The 14,787-nt window shown below is 47.8% G+C and overlaps 1 protein-coding gene across 1 annotated transcript in view; it reads right to left on the bottom strand.

Moving 5' to 3' along the window:
- SEPTIN5 (septin 5) overlaps window positions 1-10,505 on the bottom strand; it is an 84,724-nt gene extending 74,219 nt beyond the window's left edge. The window contains exon 1 of the mRNA XM_075013060.1: window positions 10,388-10,505. The gene's annotated coding sequence lies outside the window, so the exon portion shown is untranslated. The remainder of the gene's footprint in view (window positions 1-10,387) is intronic.
- Window positions 10,506-14,787: the final 4,282 nt, after the last annotated feature.

Genomic DNA, 14,787 nt, shown 5'->3' with positions numbered 1-14,787 from the left:
AATGTGCTTTTGCAACCTCTAGTAGTTAGTTCAGGGTCAACACTACAGTATCAGAGGGGGCCACCGATGCCCTCTACCAGCAGCACTGGGAGTGGAAGGAGGTCTCTGCATAGGGGCAAAATAGCAGATCACAAAGAGAAGGGCAGTGAAGGCTCCAATCTCACAGAATCAGACATTAGAGATGGAAAGATCTTGCAGGTTCCCGCAGTCTTTCCCTCTGCCAATGTGGGATTGTGCCCTACAGAGTCCAGGCCAGCTGAGTTTTAAACACCCCTGCCCCCAGACATTGCTCCATGGGCTTATGAGTCCACCTCTGGAAAACATCTGATAGCTCAACCTCAGTTTCTGTTTAATTTCATGCCTAGCCGGTTCTTCCAAACCCATTCACCACCACACACCCCCAGCAATCTCCTTCCTCCTGGGGAAGGGGTCACTCCCTTGTTATGACAGCAAGGTTTCACTTCCTCTCCACATCACGTGGCCAGCATTTGGCCAAGGCTCCTCCTGTGGCTTAATCACTGTGATTCCCCTCTGCATGTGCTCCAATTTGTTGGCACCATTCTGGTACTGCAGCGGCCAGTAATGATTAGCAGAGTCTCACAGGTTGGCTTTGGGAGAAAGGGACTCAGATTATCTCTGAGAAAGGACAAGACGGGATCTAGTTTTGAATGACAGGTCAAGCTAGAAACAATGGAGAGGCTGCGAGCACCATCCCATGCATGCCTCCGAAGCTGGAACGTAGGAACCTGGACTTTCTGCCCCAAAATGCAGAGCTTCCCCATTTGAGCAGTGGTAACAGTATTCCCTTCATTCAGTCTATGGCATAGCCCGTAGAGCTGAGGTAAAGAGTGTACGGGCAACCAGGAACCAACTCCACCTCAGTGAGACGCAGCAGCCCACAGCGCACTGGGGTTCCACCTGTGATCCAGTGGCTCCTTTGTGCACCCGCATGTGCCTCTCACACACCAGGGCACTGGAGCTGCACGCTGACCTGCTCTTCCAGAGCCATGAACTGCCTGATTCATGCTCTGTCCCCACTCCCCGCACCTCCACTCCAATGCCAAAATCAGCTGTTCGTGGCCTTCCAGCTCTGGGAGGGAGTGTGAAGAGCAGGTAAGTGTAGGGCTCCGGTGTGTGTGAGGCACCTGAGGGAAGGGGGCAGCTGGGGTCCACAGGTCATCTACTAGAGGGACACAACACAAATGTAATGTCAGTATACGATACCGTCCACCATTTTGTTTTGTTTAAATGTAAGTAGGTAGGGAATAAAGCAACCTTGGAACCACAGCAATGCACATCTTAACTCTGCATGGGGCCCCCCTCCCTGCAGCAGCCTTGCAATATATCACACTCCATCACAAATATGCAGCACCCTTTGCATGATGACAAAACAGTGAGAACCGCTCTACAGCCCCTGGACACTGCATAACCCGCCATACAAGAGGAACGTGTGACAGAAAACAGACATCTTTTTTCCTACACTTCAAGGCTAACCACAAAGCAGGCGCGCGCACACACACACACACACACACACACACAAAAACCAGGCCACATAAGAATTATTCCATGTACTAAGAAAGGTCATATCAACATGCACACATACACTTAGCAACATTTCTCTACAGGGTATGCATGCAAAACACCTCTTGTATTTGGTTTGTAGGTGTTGAATAATTAACCTTTGCGGTTTTCTGTACAGCACCTTTTGCTGCTGCTTTCAGGCAAACACTTGCCCAAGTAAAGCACCGCGGTTTGAGAGGATGCTAGCATCTACTTGTTACCCTTTAGCACAAAGGCGTAAGAATGGCCACACTGAGTCAAGACCAAAGGTCCATCTAGACCAATATCCTGTCTTCTGACAGAGGCCAATGCCAGATGCCCCAAAGGGAGCGAGCAGAACAGGTAATCATCAAAATGGTCCCTCTCCCGTCACCCATTTCCAGCCTCTGACCAACCCAGGCTAGGGACACCATTCCTACCCATCCTGACTAACAGCCGTTGATGCAACTAACCTCCCTGAATTTATCTAGGTTTTTTGTTTTAAGCTCTGTTAAAGTCCTGGTCTTCACAACATCTTCTGGCAAGGAGTTCCACAGGGTGTTTAACTCTGCGCTGTGTGAAAAAAACTTCCTTTTGTTAGCTTTAAACCTGCTTCCCACTCATTTTATTTAGTGACTCCTAGTTCTTACGTTACGGGGACAAATAAATAACTTTTCCTTGTTCACTTTTTCCACACCAGTCCTAATTTTACAGCCCTGAAGAGCCCCAGTCTTTTCTTCATACGGCAACCACTGCAAACATCTAATACTTTTTGTTGCCCTCTTCTGAATCTTTTTTTAAGATGAGGCAACCACATCTGTGTGTAGCATTCAAGATGCAGGTGTACCATGGATTTATATGGAGCAGTTTTTTCCCCAAACTGTGTTTTGTGGAACCCCGGGGTTCCACGAGGTGAAAATAAGGGTTCCATGAGAAAATTCCATTACAATAGCTGACTCCTCTGTGGCTCTCGGCCCTGCCACCACTGAAACAGCAGAACTAAATGGAATTGGTTTAATGGCCAGCAGGTCAGTGGGAGGGATCCAGTCATTAAACCAACTGAAATTTAGTTCCATTATTTCAACCGCGTCAGGCCAGGATGCTGCAGGGAGCCCTGCACTTGCCCCACTACCCGAGTGGCCACATCCCTCCGGTGGGCGTGACTCTGTTCACCCCCACCAGTGGAACACCTCCACTCCAGCCTTCCTTCCACAGGTGGCTGCCTGGCATAGGCTCCCCACCTAGCACCACAGATGGGGTAGTCCTCGGGTGCGATTTGGGGCTAAAGCAGGTTAATCTTGGGGATGGGGTGGGTGGGTTTGGGGCAGAAAGGGGTTAAGCCTGGGGATGGGATTCCTCAAAATTCCTTCAAGTTTAAAAGGGTTCTGTGGCCAAATAAAATTGGAAAAACACTGGCACAGAAGCAATAAGATATCCTGTCTTCTTCTATCCCCTTTTTAAAATTATTCTTAGCAATCCGTTAGTTTTTTTACTGCTGCTGCACATTGAGTTGATGTTTTCAGAGAACTACCCACAATGACTCCAAGATCTCTCTCAACTGGTTATAGCTAAATTCCACCCCATCATTTTGGATGTATATTTGGGATTATTTTTTTCCCCAATCTGCATTGTGTTACCTTTATCAACAAGCTTCATTTGCCATTTTGTTGCTCAGTCGGTTTTGTGAGGTCTTTTTGAAGCTCCTCACAGTCCACTTTGTTCTTACCTATCTTGAGCAGTTTAGAATCATCAGCAAATTTTGCCACTTCAGTGTTTTTACCCCTTTCTCCAGATCATTTATAAACAGGTTAAACAGGACTGGTCCCAATACAGATGCTTGAGAGACACCACTAGTTACTTCTCTCCATTCTGAAAACCGACCATTTATTCCTGTCCTTTGTTTCCTGTCTTGTAACCAGTTTTCAGTCCACGAGAGGACTGTCACCTTTACCCCATGACAATTTAAGGTTTCTCAAAGGACTGTGCAATAACATGATGCCACAGAAATCTCGGACGCAGTGTTTCTTGCAACCTGTGTGGTTGTGTAGCCGCTCAGGAGAGAGCCACAGGCTGCACACCTGGTTAGAGTGCCCACAGCTAGGTTTTGTTTCTATGGGTGGTGTATACTTGTGCAACACTCCGCACTTGCAAATTTATTCCTCACGTGGATGGAAAAGGTTAGAACACTGCTCTATTGCTATGCAAACTACAGCTCCTGACCACATGAGAAAGCCACTAGAACCAGGTTCCCCTACTTGCATACTGCAGTTCAGATGAGAACACAAATGAATTAACTGGCGGGACTGACATATGAAGACAAGTAAGATTCTCATGGGACCACGCCAGGGCATCAGCTTGGCTTGGCTAAGAGGGATCTACATTAGGAGCCATGAAAACTGCACACAGAACGTGGGAAACACTAAAGACAGAGAGGAATTATCTAGGCTTCAACTCAGCAAAGCACTAAGCACACACTTAAATGCTTAGCTGAACGAGCATGGTGCTACCGGAGACACTAGATGCAACAGAATGAAAGTAACTAAAGGAGAATTTAGTCTCATGAAAATCATGAGCAGTGGAAGCCCCACTGCTTGGGATATTTAAAATTAAACTGGGCAAAGCAGTAAGAAGTCAGACCAGGAGATGTCAGATACCACTAATGTCAGTCTGGTCCAGACTGGGTTTTCCCTGCCTGGAACAGACCAGCTGTGCCTGGCAGGGGCCCCCAGACAACAAAACTGTATGGACAGCTGCATGACAGAAGGTGACCAGCCAAGGGATGAACCTCCTGACACACCGTTACCCCTGCCCCAGCTCCTGACACAGCCATGCTTAGCTCTGAACTGTTGCCTGTTCTGGGAGGCCACCCGGCATGTTGCCTTTTTGCTGGACCAAAGATAACCAACTATGTACAAACCACAGCTGATGGATATGGGAGGTGCTAATCTCCCACCCCTGTGCTACACAGGCAATGCAAGCCCACTAAGCAAAGAGATGCTGCTTTCAGGCATTTCCAGGGTTTACCTCCCAGGCCAGCAGTTTGTCCCAGAAAGCCAAGGATGTGGAGCTAAGCGTTAGAATTAATAGGTTGGAATAAATGTCAGTGGATTCAGAATCTAAGTTAAGCAACCGTGTAGCAGGGATAGTCTAACCCACATGCTGATGAAAAACTGTACGACTCTGGCTTAAAAAAAAATTTAAAAAAAAAAAAAAAAACGTTTACCAAACTACTAATAAAACTCCACCTCCAGCGAAAAAGAGAACATATCTGCAATGACAAGCTGTAAAAAACCAAGCAGTCCTCTAGCACCTTAAAGACTAACAATTTTATTTATCTGTCAGGCAAGGAGATTTTTGTAAGACCCTGATGAAGTGGGTCTTACCCACAAAAGCTCTTTACCTAACAAATATAGTTGTTAGTCCCTAAGGTGCTACAGGGCTGCTCGTTTTTGGTGAAGCTACAGGCTAACATGGTTACCCCTCTGAGACTGTAATACACCGTGTCCGAACGCAATCTAGTACTGTCAACTCCAAGTGTTCAAGGAATTATGAGCAAGGCCCCACACCATCATGAAGCTGGCTTAAAAAAATCAGGAGAGGTTTGGAAACAAAGAGATGTGGACGGGGTTCTGTTGACCTCCCTTGCAGTTTCTGCACCTGGACTTGGGCTGCATTTTGAAGTTTTCCTCTACTAACATTAGGCTATGAGCTCCTTTTTAGTTAATGAAAGCTCAGAGTCTCTCAAAGTCACAGCACCCCAAGACACAGGGCTCTCTGAAAACCACCAGATTATTGTTAGGGTTGGCCATGCTAATAAAGATGAACACGGACAGGTTGCAGTCCTGCAGGTTGTTTGGACTTGGGGTTTCATCAGGACTCTGCACAGTCACAAGGATCTGCCCAGGAGAAGCTGCTCCGAAAACTGGGGGCTTTGGCATTTATACTGCACTTTTCACAACAGCAACTAATCCATCTTCACAACACCCTGGGGAATGAATAGTTTTATCCCCATTTTACAGACAGAGCCACTGATTTGCCCTAGATAGTGAGGACATCATTGACAATGCCACCTACTTTCCTCATATCTGAGGATTCTCTTTATACCTCAGGTCCATTAAAAAAAGTAAGTTTCCAGTCCTCTTGATTGCAGATAACAGATTGAAAATGAGAAACCGAACGTTTGGAACACTGGGAAGCATATGAAAACCCAACCCACTAAAGCCGTATATTTCCATCTAGAGATTTCCAAACCCCTCTCTGTTTTGGGGAGATGTGATTGATTCTTGAATGCTTGTGGGGGAGGGGCGGGGGTCTGCACTGGAGTCAATAATTGTCAATGCCCAGCCTTGGGTTTAAACCACATCTTTCTCTCTCTCGCTCTCTCTCTCTTTTCTACAGCATCCTCCACACACACCTTACTCCAAATTCATACTTTTAATGATCAGTGCAGCCCAGTACTCCTCCTTAATTCTTTCCATCCATGCATAGAACAGTGATGCAAAATCCTGTTTAATTGGTTAACTGGTTAAATGGTAGGTTTAACCAGTTAACCAATTAAGTGGGGGAGAAGGAGGGTGCCTGATCCCAACTGCACTTCAGGGACTGGGGTTGCTCTGACCAGGCTAGGGCAGCTCAGGTCCACAGTGAGCTGCAGCTGGGAGCGCTCCAGCCTGGCCAGAGTAGACCCCGTCCCCAGCATACTGTGGACGGACACTGCTCTGGCTTGGTGGGCGTGCCCCTGCCAACAGCAATCTGCTGGGCTACAGCAACCTTCTATCCATGGAGGGCAGGGGGCTGCTCCAGCCCCTACTGGTTAACCGTTAACATCCCTAGCATGGATTAAATTTTGTTACGTACACCAAAGCATGTGCCAACGTGCACCACCAGAAGACAGACATGCTGCCAGCTCTGCTAATCAGCTCGGCGGCATTTGAATCGCTCCTCGGTGACCACCCAAGTGCTCAGCATACAGGGAACACTGGTACTGACCCATTTCCAGGAGTCACTTTGACTGTGGCAGTGGAAGGACAGGGAGAGAGCTGGAAGCACAGGCGCAGACCGTACTTTCGAACGCACTGTGAGACCTGGCTCTGCCAGCTAATTCATCTTTCCACTCCCAAACAACTCAGCGAGTTCATGTGGGCGAGAGAGCAACTGTGAAAGCAGTTCTCACCCTCCTGGTTTAAAAAGCACATTGCCCACATTAATCCACCATTAAATGCAGCCCCACTGCTTCAAAGAGCATTAGCTACACAACAGCCTTGAGTCATCAGGAGCCATCCTCCAGGGACACAGCGAGAACCGCCCCAAACAAAGTCAGGCCGCCAGTCAGGCCGGTGTACTGTGAGTTTCACCTGCACTCCACCCACAGGGAGGCCTCAGGCTTTGACAGAGGCTTCGTCAGCTGCAGTTGCTTTCTTGGCTCACTGAGCAACACATTCTTTATACAAATTGCTCCATTCCTCTTGTGGAATGTTTACACTGGAGCCCTGGCCTTCGCATTAGCCATGTCACTGCCTCCAGCTGATCTTCTTCACAGTCAGAAGGCAATACCTTCTATCTAGCTACGCACACGACAATTCCTTATCCATGATGGCCTCTCCCCCACCCCAGCATTTATGGATTTACCTTTACGAGCCTCCCCTCCCCGTAGGAAAGTACTGCTTGAACCTCTCTCGACTGGCACCCTCAGGACCTGACTGGTGCTGAACGAGAGAATTTGCCAGACCATGAGAGGTCAATATCTAAGATATTATCAACACTTCCACTGCTTATGGGGCTCTTAGAAAACTTTTAGGGGTAAGTTACAGCTAAACAATGGTACAGAACATCGAGAGCCGGGACTGGTGGCTGTAAATAAACTATATGGGACCACGGGAAACCTGGCCACGCCCATATTAAGTGGTCGTCCAGCTAACTAAAACCAGGCCGGATTACAGATCATAGAATCATAGAGCACTAGGACTGGAAGGGACCCTGAGAGGCCATCAAGTCCAGCCCTCCGCCCCAATGGCAGGTCCAAGCACTATCTACACCATCCCTGATAGACATCTATCTAACCTGTTCTTAAATATCTCCAGCGATGGAGATTCCGCAACCTCCCGTGGCAATTTATTCCACTGTTTGACCGCCCTGATGTCGCCAAAGGAGAGAGTTCCAGATTAGAGAGGTTCAACCTGTATGGGGTTTCCATTTCATAGCTGGCAAAATAAGGCCCAGGGAGACTGAGTGACTTGATCAAGGTAATGCAGGAAAGTACAACAGGGCTGGAAACTGAACTTTGATCTCCTGCATCCCAGTCCATTGCCTTAACCCACAAAGGATTTGATCCCATGCCCACTGAAGCTAATGACCAAGCTCCCTGACTGCAGTGGCAGGCCCACAGTTTGCAATTAACAGGTGGTTCCTTGGATAGCACTCATACCCTTTCCAAGAAAAAGAGTCTACTGTGATTTATTAGTATATTACAGTAGCACCTAGGGACTCCGATCATAGGTCCAGACACTATTATGTTTATACAGCACCTAGCACAGGACTCCTGCCCTAAGGTAGCATGGGTCTAAACCAAATATAGCATAATGTTGTCTGAACTCAGCGATTGATTTCTCAGACTTAGATTAAATTAGTTGTAGGATGCTCCTGACATTGGCTTAAGATAACATTTTGTGTAGGCTTTGTATTGAATGATACCGCATTTGTAATGTGATGTTTTATGGCATCCTCCGAAGACTTTTTCTGCAAATCTATTTGTATAATTGGCTTTGTATTAAATGCAAGGAGCTGGTAAGGTGGCATAAAACAACTGCCTGGGTACATGTTTTTGTTATCTGCTGGCATTTGTGATTCTGTCTGAAATGGGTCAGCACCATAAATGAAAACCTGCTCTGGAAGGATGTAACCTGATTAAATAAGGATATTAACTGACTGATACATATTTAGGTGTTTACCCTCATTTCAGCAGATTGCTTTGTTTTCATGCTTTGGTTTCACTCCATCACTCATGAGTAATGCGGCTGGCACAAACCCATAATTAAGTGTGCTCTTCCACGCAAGCCCCGTGCTCTATTCTCCGTATAAACACAGGGACGTAAACACACAGATACCTGCATACAGGAGGCAAGGCCAGCTTTTCTCCAGGGGCAAACCACTCCCTGCTGCAGAGGGACATGGTCTAATAGATAGGGCACTAGCCTTGGAGGCAGGAAACCTATGTCCTATTATTCGCTCTGCTCTCACCTGCTGTGTAGCGCTGGGTGAGTCACTTCACCTTCCCACCCTTTGTCTATCTTATCTATTTAGACTATAGGGTCTCTGGAAAATGGACTGTACCTCCCTATTTTTATGCAGCATGACAGGAGCTTCTACTCACTACACTCAGACGAACTAAATCATTCCTGCCTTCCTTCTTTCACAGGGAGTGGACAGACAGGCTTACACAGGAATGTTCCCCTTTAAAAGAATCTCACACACACATCTTTGTAGTTGATTTCTCCAAGCAAAGAGTTACAATTCTCTTTCTGATTTGCAGCATAATCCAGCTTTACTACAATTGCAGAAGTTGTACATACAACAGGGGGAAAAGAACAAGCCTCAAAATAGAACTGAAGGGGAAAATATTAGTGATTGACTTCAGGTTTGGAAAAACCTCACCAGCTTCCATCACTGCACTTATCACTAGATTTCTTTTATTGCCCTCCCCCCCATTCAAACTACGACCTGCTAAAACAGGGATACACAAAGCAGTAGGACTCTTGGGGGTGTGTGAAATTCCATACGGGCAAAATTTCATGATCAGCTGCTGGGTCTCAGGCTCATCCATCTCATTAAAAACGTTGAAACATGCTCCTGTTTTTACGTCTGCGTATTCGTATTTATACACCAACTAATAACGTTTTTACATTCCACATACTTATTTTCTTACACGTGCCAAAAGGGGGGGGGGGTTATATGAATATAACTGAAATTTCCCTCAGTTTGGGGTACATTAGACAGGTTGGGGGGACAAAAATTGCTGGGACAAAAAGGGGGACTCGATGTAAGACATTTGCTCACCCCTGAGCTAAAAGAAACACATAAGAGCTTTAACAGTGCTTGACTGTGCTGCATAAAGACTATTTATTGCAACGATTAGGTAACCCCTGGGTGTCCAGGAAACAAGCTACACTACTATGGGGCCCAAAGCAGTGCCCCACTCATCCTCCCTCACTAGACAGGAAGCTGCAGTGTGTAGGGGGCTGACCAGTGATTAGACTCCTGGTGGGACAGGGGGGACCGATCAAGAGGGAACTGGCAGGAAGATGAAAGGCGGGAAGGGGCCAGCACATCTGACAGCTTGGGTCCTAGCATCCCTGGGTGTTCGCTGTCTCCTCCTCCTACCTGCCCTGTCCTCAGGGAATACCGAGTAGCTCCAGCCACTGAGCCCAGCTGCAGGGAGGTGGACCTGCCCAGCCCTCCCAGCACGGGGTGCCCAGGGCGGGGGCTGGGGGCAGGGCCCTGCCCCTTCGCTCCCCCCAGCAACTCAAGCTGGAGAGAGAGGAAATGCCTCTTCCGGTGCAACCGCCCGGATCCGACCGCAGCCCCGAGGGGGGACCCAAAACCGGCTAATGTCACGAGATTACATCACCTCTGGGCCCCTCCGCACAGCCAGGCAGCGGTCCCCGGGCTGCTGGGCTCCGAGCACCGCAGCGCCGGCCGCGCACGCCCGGGGGAGGGGGGAGCATCCACAGGAGAAACCAACCGAGCGAGCCCCCCGCCACGCATGAGCAGCCAGGGCTGGGGGGGTGGGGGTTCAGCAGATCCGCCCCCCAGCCGGGTCGGGGCAGAGAAGGACCCAGTCCCCTGCTCCTACCTGTTTTTCTTCTGCAGAGCGATGCGTGGCGGCCCCGCGCGGGAGGAGGAGGAGGCGGCGCCCAGCGGGGAAGCGGCGGCAGGAGGGAAGAAGAGAAGAAACAAGGTGAGCAAGGGAGGCTTAGCTGAGCCCGGCCCGGCCCCGCTGCAGCCCCAGCCCCAGCCCCGCTCACCTGGGTTGACCAGCTTACTCTTGTAGCGCAGGCCGGTGCTCATCCTGCGCGCCGCGGGGTTGCTGCCTGCGCCGGCCGCACAGAGACAGACGCTCGCCGGGCGCCCGGCTGCCAGCAGCGCTCTCCGCGTGCGCGTGTCAGCCCGGGCTGCTCCCGCTGCTGCATTACTGAGCTGGGCCGGCCCCGGGGAGCGCTCGTGCGGCCCAGCCCTGCCCACCCGCGCTCAGCCAATCAGCGCCCCCGCTCGGCCCTTCCACCGCCAGCCTGCGGGGCCCGGCCTGCTGCTGCTGCCCCCACCCGAGTCCAACCAGCAAGGGCGGAGCGGTTCTCTCCCCCCTCCCCTTCCGCAGGAGAACCAACCACCTACGCATGCCCCTTCCCAGGCAGCGGCAGCTCCCGGGGTGGGATGCTCCAGGCTGCAGCGCAGGGGTGCGCCTTGCAAATGAGATGGAAATCCCCCCCCCCCCCGAGTACGAGGGAGACGTAAAGGGAATCTTCTTTCACTCGGATCAAGCAGCCAACGTGAGTGGTAGAGCCCTGCAAATCCACCGATCTCCGCTTTGCCGCTGCGGATCCGCCTCTGCGGCTGGGGCAGCAGATAGCTGCAGCTCATTGGTGCAGAGAGGGACACCAGTTTTATAGGGATCCTCTTCCTAGCCACATATGTCAGTGCAGCTACCCGCTACTCATTTTTGCAGACACAGATAGGGCTAGAGAGAGAAATTTTATAGCCCTGTAAGACTTTAGCTGGTGGGTGTATACCACAGCTAGGAGCTCGTTATACATGCAGTTGCACCCTCTCCTACCCCCCCGCAACACACCCTGGTTTCTCACACTTCCTATTTAGTCACCCTACTTCTGCTAGTCCTGTTAACTGGCACACTGCACAGTCAGATTAGTTACCTCCCACTTTCACACAACCAGGCCCCCATCCACTTTCCTGGACCTATATTTGCTTCTTGGCAGAGGGAGGTTCATTCTAGTTGAGTGCATTGCAGGAGTTACTCATTACTTTACAATAAAAATATTGTTAATTGAAATTGATGCTTGACCAATCCCTCCAGGGAAATTGTTAAAATTTAAGGGGCATTTGACTCATTGGTATGTTAACATACCAGGGAGCCCACTATTTCCAGCTTTTGGGAGTTTTCCCAAGCTGATTTAAAACGCAACCAAAAAGACCGTGCTTGAAACATTCAAGTCTCCATGGTAAGTCATCCTCCTGAAAGACTTTGGCTAGGTTTCTTCAGAATGCCAGCATTTAATACAGTTAGGTCATTTGAGAATTCTACTGCCCTTGCAGATGTTATAATTTAACAGTGTTTTACTGTGCAAGGGATGCACATGGAAAACACCTTGGGTAAGGAAGAAAGCGGACTCATTAAATTACAACACAGTAACCTCTTTGAGGTAAACTATACTGATGATCACCATATAAGAACCAATTTAGAATAAAAGATTATTTTTACCACACACAAGTTTATGATATACCTCTCCTGATATGAGATAGGCTGTTCTCAGTAGTGATGGATGGCAGAAGAAGCAATGGTCTGAAGTTACAGAGGTGGAAGTTGGATATTAGGAAGAACTATTTCACCAGGAGAGTGGTGAAGCACTGGAATGCTTTACCTAGAGAGCTGGTGAAATCACCATCCCTAGTGGTTTTTAAGTCCTGGTTTCACAAAATGCTGACTGAGATGATTTAGTTGGGGTTGATCCTGCTTTAGGCAGGGGGCTGGACTCAATGACCTCCTGAGGTCCCTTGCAGCCCAAGGATTAATCAATCTATGACCGTGAACAAAGTTTCTTTTCCCACAGATTCTACAGCTGTGCAACTTTAGAGAAAGATCTTACTGATCCAATGGCTGGAAGCAGAAGAGAGATAAATTCAGACTGGAAATAAAGCATATATTTTTAACACAGAGTAATTAACTGTTGAAACAGCATACCAAAAATCAAAATAGTTTCTCCATCACTGTCAATTTTTAAATCCAGCATGGATATTTTTCTGAAAGGCGTGCTCTAAGAATCATTCTGGGTAAATTCTATGGCTTGTATTAACCAGATGTTGACTTTTAGACTAGATGGATCACAATGGGTGTGTCTGGCTTGGAACCTATGAAAACCTTGACTTCATGAGCATTTTTTGACATTTACCCATTCATGTCGTGAATCTTTTCTTTTCTACAAGAGACCCCAGTCAGCTCAAGCCCTGTTGTGCTACACAATGTACAGTAGTGGTTCCCAACCTGTTCAGTAAACAGCACACTTCAAGGCGACAATTCCACAGCACACTCACTTTTTTCAGCTGAATTAATTGTTCATAAACATCACATTTTCTATGGTTACGGTCTTACCGGAGAGGTTTGCAACAGTGCATACAATAAGCTAAACAAGGATCAAATGCATTAATGTTCCAAATCCAGCACAGAATACATCATCTTAGACAGCGAGCACAGGCACATTTTCAAAATCTGCTCAACACACGCTAGGAACGTTGAGTAAAGGAGTAACCACGGAAAGCAGGCTCCCCTGCCCACCAGACTGTTGGAGCCAAGATGCAGCATTTAAACTGCATCCCAGCTCCAACCTCCTGACCCTTCTCCCTCCCCCTTGTCACAGGAGGGTGGGGGCGGGCTCATTGCCAGCTCATTCAGGTCAGGAAGCAGCATTTCAGCTGCCTCCCAGCACAAACACAAGGGTGAGCATTTGAAACGAACAAACTCCACACCAGCTGGAACTCAGGCAACCTTGCTGCCTGAGCCCCAGCTGGTGCAGGGTTGTCAGTATTCCCCATGGTGGCCCTGCAAAGAGCCACAGTGAGGAGAAACTGACAATTTCATGGCATGCTTGGACAGTTCTTGTGTGCCATGGCACCCCAGTTGAAAACCACTTCTGTATAAAGACAGCTTCCACTCCAAGGAACCTGTAGTATTGTAAATTCATTCATTTAGCAAGGGGAGACTTAGAAAGCACATATATAGACACAGATAACTTATCTTGTTGCTGAAACCCTGACTTTTGCATTTTCTGACAGATTTTAACTGTGCTACCTGACCATTGTGTTAAGGCAGCCTTTTAAGTATAGTATTAATGACTGGTAAAGGAAGTGTTAGCACCAATGTGGAAAACCTTGTTCACTATAATTGGTCCTATACTCATGCTTAACTTTAGGACCTGACAAGTCCCACTGAAGTCACTGGGACATGTGCATAAAGTTATGAACAGTATTTGCAGGACCAGAGCCTGTGACATGCAGTCAGCTCATCAACAACCTATTGCAGGAAAAACAGTATAAGGAGCAGAACCACAGAAGTTAGAGAGAGAAAGCCCCGCTGAGATGACTGTCTTTAATGGGATCAGCTAGAAAACACATGCTCTTGGATTCAATGGATTACCTCAAGACACAAGTCAAGGTTTCCCCCTACAAACACACTATGTGGAGTAGCAATTTGCCAAGCTTCCATTAATCCACTTTAAGAGGTGGTATTGTGACTGAAAAGCTCTGCCAACCGAAATGCTGTTTAAAGAGAGATGGAATTGTCATATTATGAAGCCAATTCAAAACCCTCTACAGGCAAGCGGAACTAGACTGTAATTTAGGAACTATACTGAGAGTAAATATCCAGCATATTACTGGTAAAGGACACACACTGGAGTCTTCAGAGACCTGACTTCCCAGGAAACAGTTCTCATCAATTTCCAGGCCAAGGTACCCATGAAGAAAAAAACCCAGTTACCTAAATATTTAACAGCAAGGGCTGTTAATGATGGGGTAATTTAAGATACAACACAGTGAGTTCACACCAGCTGTTGATACACAGGTTGTGTATAGAAACAGGCTAAGTTTAAATACCACTCAAGTAGTTTTTCCATTATTCAAGCTGAATTTTAGGTATGTGGTGGCCCTCTGTGTACTGTACTACATGCTTTTGAGGCACCATACACAAGAATTTGCACAGCGATAGGTGTGCTTATCAGAATTACATAACTATTCCATGTTTTGGACCAACACTAGCATACCTACTATAGCACTGGTCTTGTTGTTTTTCAGGTCTTGTTGTAGCCAATACTTCAGCTATGATGTCATCTCTTCCCCAACCCAAATCAAAACACAGCAAGACTTGTAAAGTTGGAGGGAGGCCATCTCAAGCACTGTGTTTTCAAAAATCCAATGAAATCATCCAAAATTCATTTTCACTCATTGATTCAGCCATCTTTCAAAGTG

Source organism: Carettochelys insculpta, chromosome 18 (genome assembly GCF_033958435.1).
Source record: "Carettochelys insculpta isolate YL-2023 chromosome 18, ASM3395843v1, whole genome shotgun sequence".
Lineage (NCBI taxonomy): Eukaryota > Metazoa > Chordata > Testudines > Carettochelyidae > Carettochelys > Carettochelys insculpta.
The sequence above is the reverse complement of the archived record's forward strand: the minus strand, read 5'-3'. Positions and strand labels throughout refer to the sequence as shown.